Source organism: Mustelus asterias, chromosome 1, assembly GCF_964213995.1.
Source record: "Mustelus asterias chromosome 1, sMusAst1.hap1.1, whole genome shotgun sequence".
NCBI classification, from domain to species: Eukaryota; Metazoa; Chordata; class Chondrichthyes; order Carcharhiniformes; family Triakidae; genus Mustelus; species Mustelus asterias.
In genome coordinates this window covers 197,424,696-197,437,197 of record NC_135801.1, presented here as the reverse complement: position 1 = coordinate 197,437,197, position 12,502 = coordinate 197,424,696, and the positions used below count along the sequence as shown (strand labels likewise).

Sequence of the window (12,502 nt, the reverse complement as noted above, 5' to 3'; positions counted from 1 at the left end):
GGTGGTGGAGGCAGACACACTGGGAACGTTTAAGACTTATCTAGAGAGCCATATAAATGGAGTGGGAATGGAGGGATACAAAAAAATGGTCTAGTTTGGACCAGGGAGCGGCACGGGCTTGGAGGGCCGTAGGGCCTGTTCCTGTGCTGTATTGTTCTTTGTTCTTTATTTAAATATGAGAAGAATTCTGAGATAATTCACCCGGACTATTTGAGGTGAGGGATTTCAATTCAGCTTACACCAGAGAAACTGTTCACTCCATCTCTTATGGTTTGAGAATTCTTTCTGAAAAGTTTTTAGTATATTAAAACCCAGCAGGGACACACAGTGTTGTTACTTGTGCTTTTTATTTATATTATATTTAACAGATAACACAGTACATACTGATGGAGCTGCCACATTTGACAGGGTGTTTAATCTCCACTTTTGGGTAATTGTAGGCTCCTGCAGCAACCCAGGTTGTACCAACACTCAGGCACTGAGGTTCGCAATCACAGCCAAGGTAAACTCTGCCGAGGTTGAGTATCCACCCATATCTGGAGTCCGAACCTGGGGAGGTAATAAACAGGTTTAACAGTGGGGGTAATGGTGGAATCAGGAAGGGAAGCTGGTGTGTGTTCAGTAATGGGTAGACTGGTGAAGTATAGCCTCAATGCAGTAAGCCAACAAGAGGAGGAAGACCCAGTGATTCACAGAATGGTTACAACTTGGGAGTGAGTGGCCTTTGGCTCGTTCTGTCCCTGACTTTTCCCTCCAGTCCTGAAGATGCTTCCTGTTCAGACAATGATCCAGTTCTGTTCTGAAAGCCACAACTGAACCTCCCTTCACCGCATGCATTCCAGATCCTAACCACATGCTCCTTACAAACGTTTCTACTCATGTCACCATTGCTTTTTTAAATTGGTGATTCTAGATCCTTCCGCCATTGGAGAAGAGCTTTTCTCTATCTGCTCTGACTGAGCATTTGGCTTTGTGAATTCTAAATCTGTCATTGGACATGAGGATTCATGACCCAATGTAATATTCAGATTATCTTATATTTCCCAAATGGCTGTGCTCAGATTTTCTACTGTATTTCCTACATTATAACAGTGATTACACTTCAAAGGATTTTCACCCTTTGCAAGGTGAAAGGTATCACAACAATGCCAGTTTCAAGGGGTGTAGGTTTGACATTGAAAATATACTCGGCAGGAGTAACAAGGATTCTGGTCTCGACCTTGTGAGAGTTCTGGAACGCTGTTCCCAGACGCTGAATAAGAAGAAAGGTACAGCACAGGAATAGGCCCTTCGGCCCTCCAAGCCAATACCGATCATGATGCCCCAACTAAACTAAAAAAAAACCTGCCCTTACTCAGTCCGTATCCCTCTATTCCCTCCCTATTCATGGACCCATCCAAATGCCTCTTAAATGTTGCTAATGTACCTGCTTCCACCACCTCCTCTGGCAGCGCGTTCCAGGCACCCACCGCTCTCTGCGTGAAAAACTTCCCCCGCACATCTCCCTTAAACTTTCCTCCTCTCACCTTGAACCTGTGTCCCCTTGAAATTAAAAAGGATCCTCTGACTATCCACTCTGTCTATGCCTCTCTTAGGTCTCCCCTCAGCCTCTGTCTTTCCAGTTAAAACAATCCTAGTTTCTTCAAATTGTAGTTTGGAGCTCTCGTCATTCACATTGTCAGCCGTGCTTCCCCTCGGGCTCCGCCAGTAACAATGTGACCAATTACCCGCGGCACAGATCGATCAGGTTTCGTTGGCAAAATAGATTTTGAAAGAACTCCAGGATGTGGTTGATCTGCAGAGATTGAGCATGACGTATTGAAATCATAGAATCCCTATAGTGCAGGAGGCGGCCATTCGGCCCATCAAGTCTGCACAAATTCTCTGGCAGAGTGTCTTAGCCAGGCCCTTATCCCCACCCTGTCCCTAGAACCCCACACATTTACCATGACTAATCCATTTAACCTTGACATCTTTGGACACTATGAGGCAATTTAGGATGGCCAATCCACCTAACCTGCACATTCCCTGGCGCTACGAGACAGCAGTGCTAACCACCGTGCCACCCAATGGAAATGGTAAGCGCGCGAGGGCCAGAGTTTTCTGTTTCTCCGGGATAATTCCCAACCAAAGTCCCCATAACGAATCCCAAAGCGCCAGGGCGCTGTGCAAAATGCTTCAGCTATGTGCGTGCGTGTTAGTCTTAACGTCATCGAGCTAGACAAAGAAATCTATCACTTTGCACAGTGATAGATCAGAAGCCATACCATTTATAAACCCTACTGGTGCCAAATAAAACTGGCCAGACTGCCTGCAGCAATGGAAGACAAAACACAAGAGAAGGTCTTGGAACGTGTCTCGACAGAGAGGACTCGATCACAACAACAGTGGTCTTTTACAATAAGAAGTTCTTCGGCTTGGTCAATGGAATGGAAAGTGTAATCCGTATGGAAGTGGAAACTCCCATGGAAGAGACTGAATTTACACTGATATATATCGAGCCTATGGCTATTGAACCCAGCAAACCGTACAGAGCGAGGTGATAATTCAATACTCCATTGATGGATTATTCTGTAATCATTGTAACCTCGTACTCCGGGTTTTAAACTATTTTGTGATCACATGGCAATTAAACACCCAATCAGAATTATCCACACACAATGCTCCATGTAAGACTAGGGTGTACCATGTAACTGCGTGCCACCATAGCTAGTGGTAAAGATCACTAACTGTTGAGGGCACCTTTGCATGTGAAAATTACAAACTGAGGTTCACAACCCAAAGTGGGCTCAGCCAGCGTCTGGGCCAGATGGTTTGTCAGTGGATGACATCCAAGGTACGCATACTGAGTACCACGATAGGCTCCCTTGTCTATTCTCCCTGTGGTTAAAGACTGAATCCATCTCAAAGATACTGACAAGGAGCCCGACAGTCTCCTTCCCAAAGAGCATGGATTATACTGCAACTCTTTACAAAAATCCTCGCCAAATGCCCAGGCGAGGTGGTGGAGAGCAACCCTGTACACACAGGGGTTCGGGCAGCAACCCCAGGCTGTAATGCAAACAGAGCCATCCTAAGTAACATCATGAGAGGGACAAAGCGTAACAAGAAAGAGTTGGCAGCTGTATTTGTCGATTTAGCGAAGACATTGGATTCAGTTGGGTACAAGTTGCTCATAAGGGCACACCAAAGAGTGGGTTTGCCAAAATCATTCATTGCATTAGTTGAACACGTTTATGGACACCAGTAGAGACAGACACCAATGGTGGGCAGATCATTCCTATACATATTCAGAAAGGAGTGAAGTAGGGCGACACTTTCTCCGATCTTATTCAATATTGCAATGGACCCATTTACATGCACATTGCAGGAGGCAGACCTGAGACTCCAGTTGCTGTCAGATAGAAAACAGAGTTGCAATAGATGTGTTCTTTTCAGAGTGGAAAGATGTAACTCGTGAAGTACCGCAGGGATCAGTTCTTGACCCACAAGTGTTCACTATTTTAGGAACATTTAAGCGGTTATTGGATAGGCACATGGAGCACACCAGGATGATAGGGAGTGGGATAGCTTGATCTTGGTTTCAGATAAAGCTCGGCACAACATCGTGGGCCGAAGGGCCTGTTCTGTGCTGTACTGTTCTATGTTCTATGTTCTAAGGTTTCCAAATTTGCCGAAGATATGAAGACAGGTGGAAGGGCAGGTTGTGATGAGGATGCTGTGATGAGGATGCTGTGATGAGGATGTTGTGATTCTGCAAAGGGATATCAATAGATTGGGTGACTGGGCAAAAACCTTGCAAATGGAGTTTAATGCAGGGAAGTGTGAGGTCATACACTTAGGTAGGAGGAATCAAAAGGCAGATTATTATCTAAATGGAGAGACTAAAGGTGAGTGAAATGCAGAGGGATCTGGGTGTTTTAGTGCATGAATCACAAAAAGCTGGCAGGCAGGTCCAACAAACAGTTAAGAAAACAGCATTTTGGCCTTTATTGCGAAAGGTTTGGAGTTTAAAAATAGGGAGGTTTTGTTGCTATTGTACAGAGGATTGGTGAGGCCTCACCTGGAACACTGTACAGTTTTGGTCCCCTTACCTAAAAAAGGATATAGTAACTTTGGAGGCAGTCTAAAGGAGATTCACCAGGTTAATTCCTGTGATGAGAGGGTTGTCCTATGAAGAGAGACTAAATAGTCTGGGTCTGTATTCCTTGGAGCTTAGAAGTGTGAGGGGTGACCTTATTCAAACACAAGATCCTGAGGGGGCTTGACAGGGTAGATGCTGAGATGTTTTCACTACTGGGAGAGTCTGAACAAGGGGACATTGCTACAAGATAAAGAGTCATTACAAACTGAGGTGTGTAGGAATTTCTTCTCGCAGTAACCGAGGAGCAGTGGGGTTTAAAACTGGTGACCTGGAGAGAGAGTCCGAAGGATCCGAAGTGGAAATGAATAGGGTTGGGAAGCATTTTCTGATCAGGGCCAGTGTGATCTCCTGGACTCGTTTCGATCGCCTCAGGGGGTCGGAGAGGAATTTCCCAGATTTTTTTTCCCCATATTGGCCCTGGGGTTTTCACTCTGGGTTTTCGCCTCTCCCTGGAGATCACATGGTCTGGAATGCGGGGGTGGGGGTGAGTTAATAGGTTGTGATGAACAAAGCATCGTAGCTGTGAGGGACAGCTCGGTGGATAGGATATTAGGATGTAGATAGGCTGGAAAATTGGGCGGGGATCCTGGATTCAGGATTCAATCCTGGACCGGGGAGCGGCGCGGGCTTGGAGGGCCGAAGGGCCTGTTCCTGTGCTGTATTGTTCTTTGTTGTTCTTTGATCAAAGTACCCAAAATCCATATGATCCCGAGAGTATACTTCTATACGATACTAGCAGAGATATCACAAAATACACTGGTCAAACTATACCGAATCATATTGCAGTTAAAGAGATCCTACACCTTCCACAGCACATTACAGATATTGAATTGGATGATCAAAGAACAAAGAAAATTACAGCACAGGAACAGGCCCTTCGGCCCTCCAAGCCTGCACCGACCATGCTGCCCGCCTTAACTAAAACCCCCGACCCTTCCGGGGACCATATCCCACTATTCCCATCCTATTCATGTATTTGTCAAGATGCCCCTTGGGTCACTTTGTGTGTGGAGTTTGCACATTCTCCTCGTGTCTGCGTGGGTTTCCTCCAGGTGCTCCGGTTTCCTCCCACAGTCCAAAGATGTGCGGGTTAGGTTGATTGGCCGTGCTAAATTGCCCCTTAGTGTCCTGAGATGCGTAGGTTAGAGGGATTAGTGGGTAAATATGTAGGGATGAGGGTAGGGCATGGGTGGGATTGTGGTCGGTGCAGACTCGATGGGCCAAATGGCCTCTTTCTGCACTGTAGGGTTTCTATGATTCTATGAAAACTCACTATCGTATCTGCTTCCATTACCTTCCCCGGCAGCGAGCTCCAGGCACCCACTATCCTCTGTGTAAAAAACTTGCCTCATACATCTGATCAGCCCATGATCAAGATGAATGGCGGAGCAGGCTCAAAGGGCCGAATGGCCTACTCTTCTAGTTTCTATGATTCTGTTTGGCAGAAATAGATAGGTGGGCGGCACAGTGGGCAACACTGCTGCCTCACAGCATCAGGGATCTGGGTTCAATTCCAGCCTTGGGTGACTGTGCAGAAGCTGCACATTCTCCCCACGTCTGTGTGGGTTTCCTCCGGGTGCTCCCGTTTCCCCTCTCAGTCCAAAAGATGTGCGGGTTAGGTTGATTGGCCATGCTAAATTGCCCCTTAGTGTCAGGGGGGGCCAGCGGGGTAAATATGTGGGATTACAGGGATAGGACCTGGGTGGGATTCTATGGTTCTAAAGAAACAGAGGATTGCATCTACCAAAGCTCAAAATACAAATACCGTCTGCAATCAGTCACAAGCTTGAGTCTTTGGAACTTTGACTGGTTAAATTTATTCATGCATCATTCGAATATAGTGGAACAAACAATAAAAGGTCGATGGCATCTCCGAGGGAGTTGAAAGTACTGAGAGGGGTGGAGGAAGTCAGTATGGAAGAAGAACAGGACACAGTTGACCTCTGTGAAGCGGTGGAAGCATGTTTTATGCATGTTCAAATACCCACTAAACACAGACAAGTTAATGGATAGGCAGCATGGAGTACATAAAACAGACCAAATCCCAATGCTATCTTTGTTTGAACATACCTTGTCTGTGCTGAAACTATCTTTTCTATAAAGGCAGCTTGTTCAGTGAGTTTTTTGTCTGCCAATCTTTGATTCCAATCGATCTAACTTTTTCCTATTTTAAATTGTTCATTGTCCTTTTCCAAAGCTCCCCTAAACCTTACAGATGATGTGTAGTATCACGGGGAGAGGGCAGTGTAGTGGCACAGGGTGAATTACCCCTTCAGTGAGCTGGCACAGATACAATGGGCTAGCGCCCACCTGCCTATTAGTTCCAACCCTCCCCAACCACACAAGGGAACCTCCCTGTGAAGATGTGAATGCCAGCCCTGTTGAGGTACAGTCCCTAAACCAGTCCCCTTTGAATACGTGCTTTCTGCCCCAAGATTTGCCACAATTCCCCCAAGAACTGGATGTCTTCCCTCCTGCACCGAGACCCTCACTATCTTCCTGTTTCTACTCTCACTAGTATGCGGCACTGGGACTAATCAGAGATTTCTACCATTAATGTCCTACTTCTTAAACTTCCTTCCTAGCTCCTCGAAATCTGACCTCACTGTGCTGCCCCAGCATCAGAGACCTGGGTTTGATTCCCGGCTTTGGTCACTGTCTGTGCGGAGTCTGCATGTTCTCTCCGTGTCTGCGTGGGTTTTCTCTGGGTGCTCCGGTTTCCTCCCACCGTCCAAAAGACATGCTGGTTAGGTGCATTGGCCATGCTAAATTCTCCCTCAGTGTACCCGAACAGGCGCAGTACCTGCATTGCAGTGTTAATGCAAGCCTACTTGTGATAAAATAAATAAGTTCTCCCTGCTGTTAATACCTACATGCCCCACAACATCTTGCTCCCTACCCCCTCCCTACTGTGCACTCCACACCAATCCCCACAACCTCAGAGACCAAATGGAGCTGATCTAATCCGGTCTATTATTCTTGATCTGACTGTAGGTCTCCGAGTCAAGCCCATCTCCACAGAACGGTCTGTACTTCACACAGAATTGAACCATTTCCTTTGCTGTTTTAACTCCTCCATTGCGATTCTCTCTGAACAGAAACACTTCCTTCTTCCTTTAACACTGTCAACCATCCCATCTCCATTATAACCAGGATTAATTTCCCAGCACTCGTCCAAACAAAGAACGAAGAAAATTACAGCACAGGAACAGGCCCTTCGGCCCTCCAAGCCTGCGCCGACCGTGCTGCCCGACTGAACTAAAACCCCCTACACTTCCGGGGACCATATCCCTCTATTCTCATCCTATTCATGTATTTGTCAAGAAGCCCCTTAAAAGTCACTACCGTATCTGCTTCCACGACCTTCCCTGGCAGTGAGTTCCAGGCACCCACCATCCTGTGTAAAAAAACTTGCCTCATATAATCTCCTTTAAACCTTGCCCTCGCTTGCACCTTAAACCAATGCCCCCTAGTAATTGACTCTTCCACTGTGGGGAAAAAGCTTCTGACCATCCACTCTGTTCATGCCCCTCATAATCGAGAAGATCTATCAGGTTCTCTGTCCCTCAACCTCCATCGTTCCAGTGAGAACAAACCAGGCTTCTCCAACCTCTCCTCATAACTACCTAATCTATAATGTGAAATAAGCTATATATTGCTGAAGTTTTTCATCTTGCACTCATCAGGATAAACACAAAGAATGCCAAATTTTAAACTGTCACAACAATTCATAAAAGGCTAAAAGAGCGCTGATTGGTTGGCAAATCAACACTCCAGTTTGGCCAATGGGGAACTGGAAATGAGACGCCATAGCGAGTAATGATTTAAACTCCAGCTTCGTTTTGAAAGAAAACTCAACAACACACACTGCTCGCTTACTCTTGTTTTTAGCGTTATTTTCAGAAACTGTTAGATTTAGTGATCTGCTCTCCCTCAAGTCCTAAGCCACCCACCATATCTAAATTCTTCCACCCCTCACTCTGTTCACTGTCTACACCAGGACTTCAGTGCCAGTAAGGGCTACCCTTTTCACTGCTACAGAGCTGCCCTCAAGATGTCAGGACAGGTCACTTGCCACCTGCACTCACTGACTTCTTACTGTTTCATTGCTTGTAAAGCACTTTGGATTATCCTGAAGCTGTGAAAGGGACTGTAGAATCAAGTTCTTCATCATGTTCTTAACCTATGCAGGAAGTGACCATAAGACAAAGGAGCAGAAGGAGGCCATTTGGCCCATCGAGGCTGCTCCACCATTCAATGGGATTATGACCGATCTGATGTGATAATTCTCAAATTCATTTTCCCGCCTTATCCCAATAACTCTTGATTTCCTTACTGGTTAAAAATCTATCTCAGCCTTGAACTTACTTAACGACCCAGCCTCTACAGCCCTCTGTGGGAAAAAATTCCACAGATTCTGGGGTAGGAAATTCCTCCTCATCTGTTTTAAATGGGTGACCCCCTCACTCTGAGATTATGCCGTCTGGTCCCAGACTCTCCTACAAGGTAAAACAACCTCTCAGCATCGACCCTGTCAGGCTCACTGAGAATCTAATATGTCTCAATAAGGTCGCCTCTCATTCTTCTAACCTCCACTGAGTACAGACCAAACCTACTCAACCTCTCCTCATAAAAAAATCCCTCCATACCCGGGATCAACCTTGTGAACTGTCTCTGGGCTGTCTCCAATGTCAGTGTATCTTTCCTTAGATAAGGGGACCAAAACTGTTCACAGTATTCCAGCTGTGGTCTAACTAGTGCTGTGTATAATTTTAACAAGGCTTCCCTATTTTTATACTCCGTTCCTTTTGAAATAAAGGCCAACATTCCATTTTCCTCCCAATTACCTGCTGAGCTTGCCCGCTAGCTTTTTGTCATGAATGCACAAGGACCTCAAAATCCTCTCTGTGCTGCAGCTTTCTGCAGTCCACCCACCTGCCCACTTTTTGCCCCTTGATTATTTTGTATGTTTGAAATGTTACTCGTCTCTTCCACGGTGAAGACTGACACAAACTATTTATTTAACTCCTCGGCCATTTCCTGATTCCCCATTATTTCCCAGTCTCATTCTCTAAGGAGTCTATGTTCACTTTGATCTCTCTCTTCCTTTCTATATATTTAAAGAAGTTCTTACGGTCTGTCTTTATATTACTTACTAATCTACCCTCATCGTTCATCTGCTCCCTCTTCATTCTTTTTTTGGTCAATTTTGTTGGTTTTTAAAAGATTCCCAATCATCTGGCTTCCCACCAATCATTGCCATATTGTATGTTTTTTCTTTCAGTTTAATACCTTATTGTGGCCCAGTTACCCCAGTATCATTACCAAAAAGCTGCCTTGCGATGCTGCCATATCCTGTTGCTTTGAAAGCCTATATGTCACCTCGCCAGAACCACCCCCCTCTCTAAAGTCTTCCCTACTTCTCCAGTTACGCAGTTTGCAAGAACTCTGGTCCCAGCACGGTTCAGATGAAGGCCGTCCCAATGGTACAAATGTGCTAAGATTATCGAGTGAAACAAAGTGATGCAGGATTGTCGTTGGCAAAGTGCTGGAATGTTTATTTGACTGCTCCAAATGCAGGGTTTTACAGACAGTGTTAACAGAGAGTCTATGGGAGAGTGGGAGCTCAGTTCCCTGTTCCCAATTACTCCAGTGTCAGGATACTAAAAATCTGTGAAATTCTCCTCTCGGTGTCAATTCCCTGATTTGTAAATGTCCTTGATTTTTACCGTGATTCGAGTTGTTTCTCCATCCGGGGCTGAGGCAATCTGAAACTCTTCAAAACCAATCTCAACAAAACAAAGGAAAAGAAGATGATCCACAAATCAGGAATAATGGGAGAGTTGGAAAGGGTGGGATGGTCATTGTCAGTCCTGGATATTGTTCTGCCCTGTGACTCCTCTCTCTACGAGAGTTGGTTAACGGATGCTGAGCACAGCAAGGGGAGGGATTAGAGGGATTAAAGGGTTAAACACTAAACACTGCACCAGATCACTGTGAGAATCTCAGCTCACTTCATCCACTCCACAGTCAGGTGTAGCCTTTGGTGACACTATTTCCTACAAACTCCACCTGGCCGGGACACTGATATAAACTGTTTCGTTCACTCATTCCAAGGGATGTCTGAATGGGGGTGCGGGGAGAGGGGTCTCAGCAGCCCCTTACAGTACAATAGTCCAAACTCACGACAGGAGACGCTGCTCCTGAGGGGAGCCCAATGGCTGGCAGAGGTTGCAACAGGCTAGCGGAGCCGAGGAGGGTGCAGATTATCCATGATGCTCTTCAGGAAATCACTGGTGGTGGAATAACCGCCCATATCCCGGGTCCGAACCTATTCCCAGGGAGAGGGAGCCGGGGAGGAGTCAATCACAAGGAGAAAATGAAAACAAACAAATGGAAATTAAATAAACAATGTGGCAGAATCAAAACTAAATGAATCAAAATAAAACCAGGCAGGAAAAGCAGTGGATACACTGAGCACACCCCCGGAGCGCACAAACTGGACACCCCGCCCACAGAAGCCAGAGCCCCCCCCTGCCCCCCAAAAGCCAGAGCCCCCCCCGCCCCCCAAAAGCCAGAGCCCCCCCCCCGCAAAAGCCAGAGCGCCCCGCCCCCCAAGCGCCAGAGCGCCCCGCCCCCAAGCGCCAGAGCGCCCCGCCCCCAAGCGCCAGAGCGCCCCGCCCCCAAGCGCCAGAGCGCCCCCCCCCCAAGCGCCAGAGCGCCCCGCCCCCAAGCGCCAGAGCGCCCCGCCCCCAAGCGCCAGAGCGCCCCGCCCCCAAGCGCCAGAGCGCCCCGCCCCCAAGCGCCAGAGCGCCCCGCCCCCAAGCGCCAGAGCGCCCCGCCCCCAAGCGCCAGAGCGCCCCGCCCCCAAGCGCCAGAGCGCCCCGCCACCAAGCGCCAGAGCGCCCCGCCCCCAAGCGCCAGAGCGCCCCGCCCCCAAGCGCCAGAGCGCCCCGCCCAGCCCCCAAACGCCAGAGCGCCCCGCCCCCCAAAAGCCAGAGAGCCCCCGCCCCCCAAAGACAGAGCCCCCGCCCCCCAAAGACAGAGCCCCCGCCCCCCAAAGACAGAGCCCCCGCCCCCCAAAGACAGAGCCCCGCCCCCCAAAGACAGAGCCCCGCCCCCCAAAGACAGAGCCCCGCCCCCCAAAGCCAGAGCCCCGCCCCCCAAAGCCAGAGCCCCGCCCCCCAAAGCCAGAGCCCCGCCCCCCAAAGCCAGAGCCCCGCCCCCCAAAGCCAGAGCCCCGCCCCCAAAGCCAGAGCCCCGCCCCAAAGCCAGAGCCCCGCCCACTAAAGCCAGAGCCCCGCCCACTAAAGCCAGAGCCCCGCCCACTAAAGCCAGAGCCCCGCCCACTAAAGACAAGCCCCCACCTTCCCCTCCCAAAACTCTATCCACCTCACTAACAAAGCGCATCTAACACCCCCCCCACAAAACTCACCCAAACCCCACACCTCTCTCACAAAACATCCTGTTCCCAACACAAGTCCTCTCAGTCCCGCCAACAACGCCAGCTCCCCAACAACCCCCTCACATCCCCGCACCCACCCCCTCACATCCCCCGCCCACCCCCACCCCCTCACATCCCACCCCCACCCCCTCACATCCACCTCCCACCACCCGCCAACGCCCACCCCCTCACATCCCCCGCCAACCCCCACCCCCTCACATCCCCCGCCAACCCCCACCCCGTCACATCCCCCGCCAACCCCCACCCCCTCACATCCCCGCCCACCCCCACCCCTTCACATCCCCCGCCTACCCCTACCCCCACCCCCTCACATCCCTCGCCCACTCCCACCCCCTCACATCCCCCGCCCACCCCCACACCCTCACATCCCCCGCCCACCCCCTCACATCCCCGCCCACCCCCTCACATCCCCCGCCCACCCCCTCACATCCCCCGCTCACCCCCACCCCCTCACATCCCCCGCCCACCCCACCCCACATCCCCCGCCCACCCCCACCCCTTCACATCCCCCGCCCACTCCCACCCCTCACATCCCCCGCCCACCCCCTCACATCCCCCGCCCACCCCCTCACTTCCCCCGCCCACCCCTCACTTCCCCCGCCCACCCCTCACTTCCCCCGCCCACCCCCTCACTTCCCCCGCCCACCCCCTCACTTCCCCGCCCACCCCCTCACTTTCCCCGCCCACCCCCTCACTTCCCCCGCCCACCCCCTCACTTCCCCCGCCCACCCCCTCACTTCCCCCGCCCACCCCCTCACTTCCCCCGCCCACCCCCTCACTTCCCCCGCCCACCCCCTCACTTCCCCCGCCCACCCCCTCACTTCCCCGCCCACCCCCTCACATCCCCCCGCCCACCCCCTCACATCCCCCGCCCCACCCCCTCACATCCCCCG

At 50.0% G+C, this 12,502-nt stretch overlaps 1 long non-coding RNA gene across 1 annotated transcript; it reads right to left on the bottom strand.

Moving 5' to 3' along the window:
• Positions 1 to 383: 383 nt before the first annotated feature.
• On the bottom strand, positions 384 to 10,485 carry LOC144501275 (uncharacterized). Its single transcript, XR_013499093.1, has 2 exons — positions 10,331 to 10,485; positions 384 to 549 (listed from the first exon to the last, which is right to left on the bottom strand). It is a non-coding gene; the product is annotated as an uncharacterized LOC144501275 (long non-coding RNA).
• Positions 10,486 to 12,502: the final 2,017 nt, after the last annotated feature.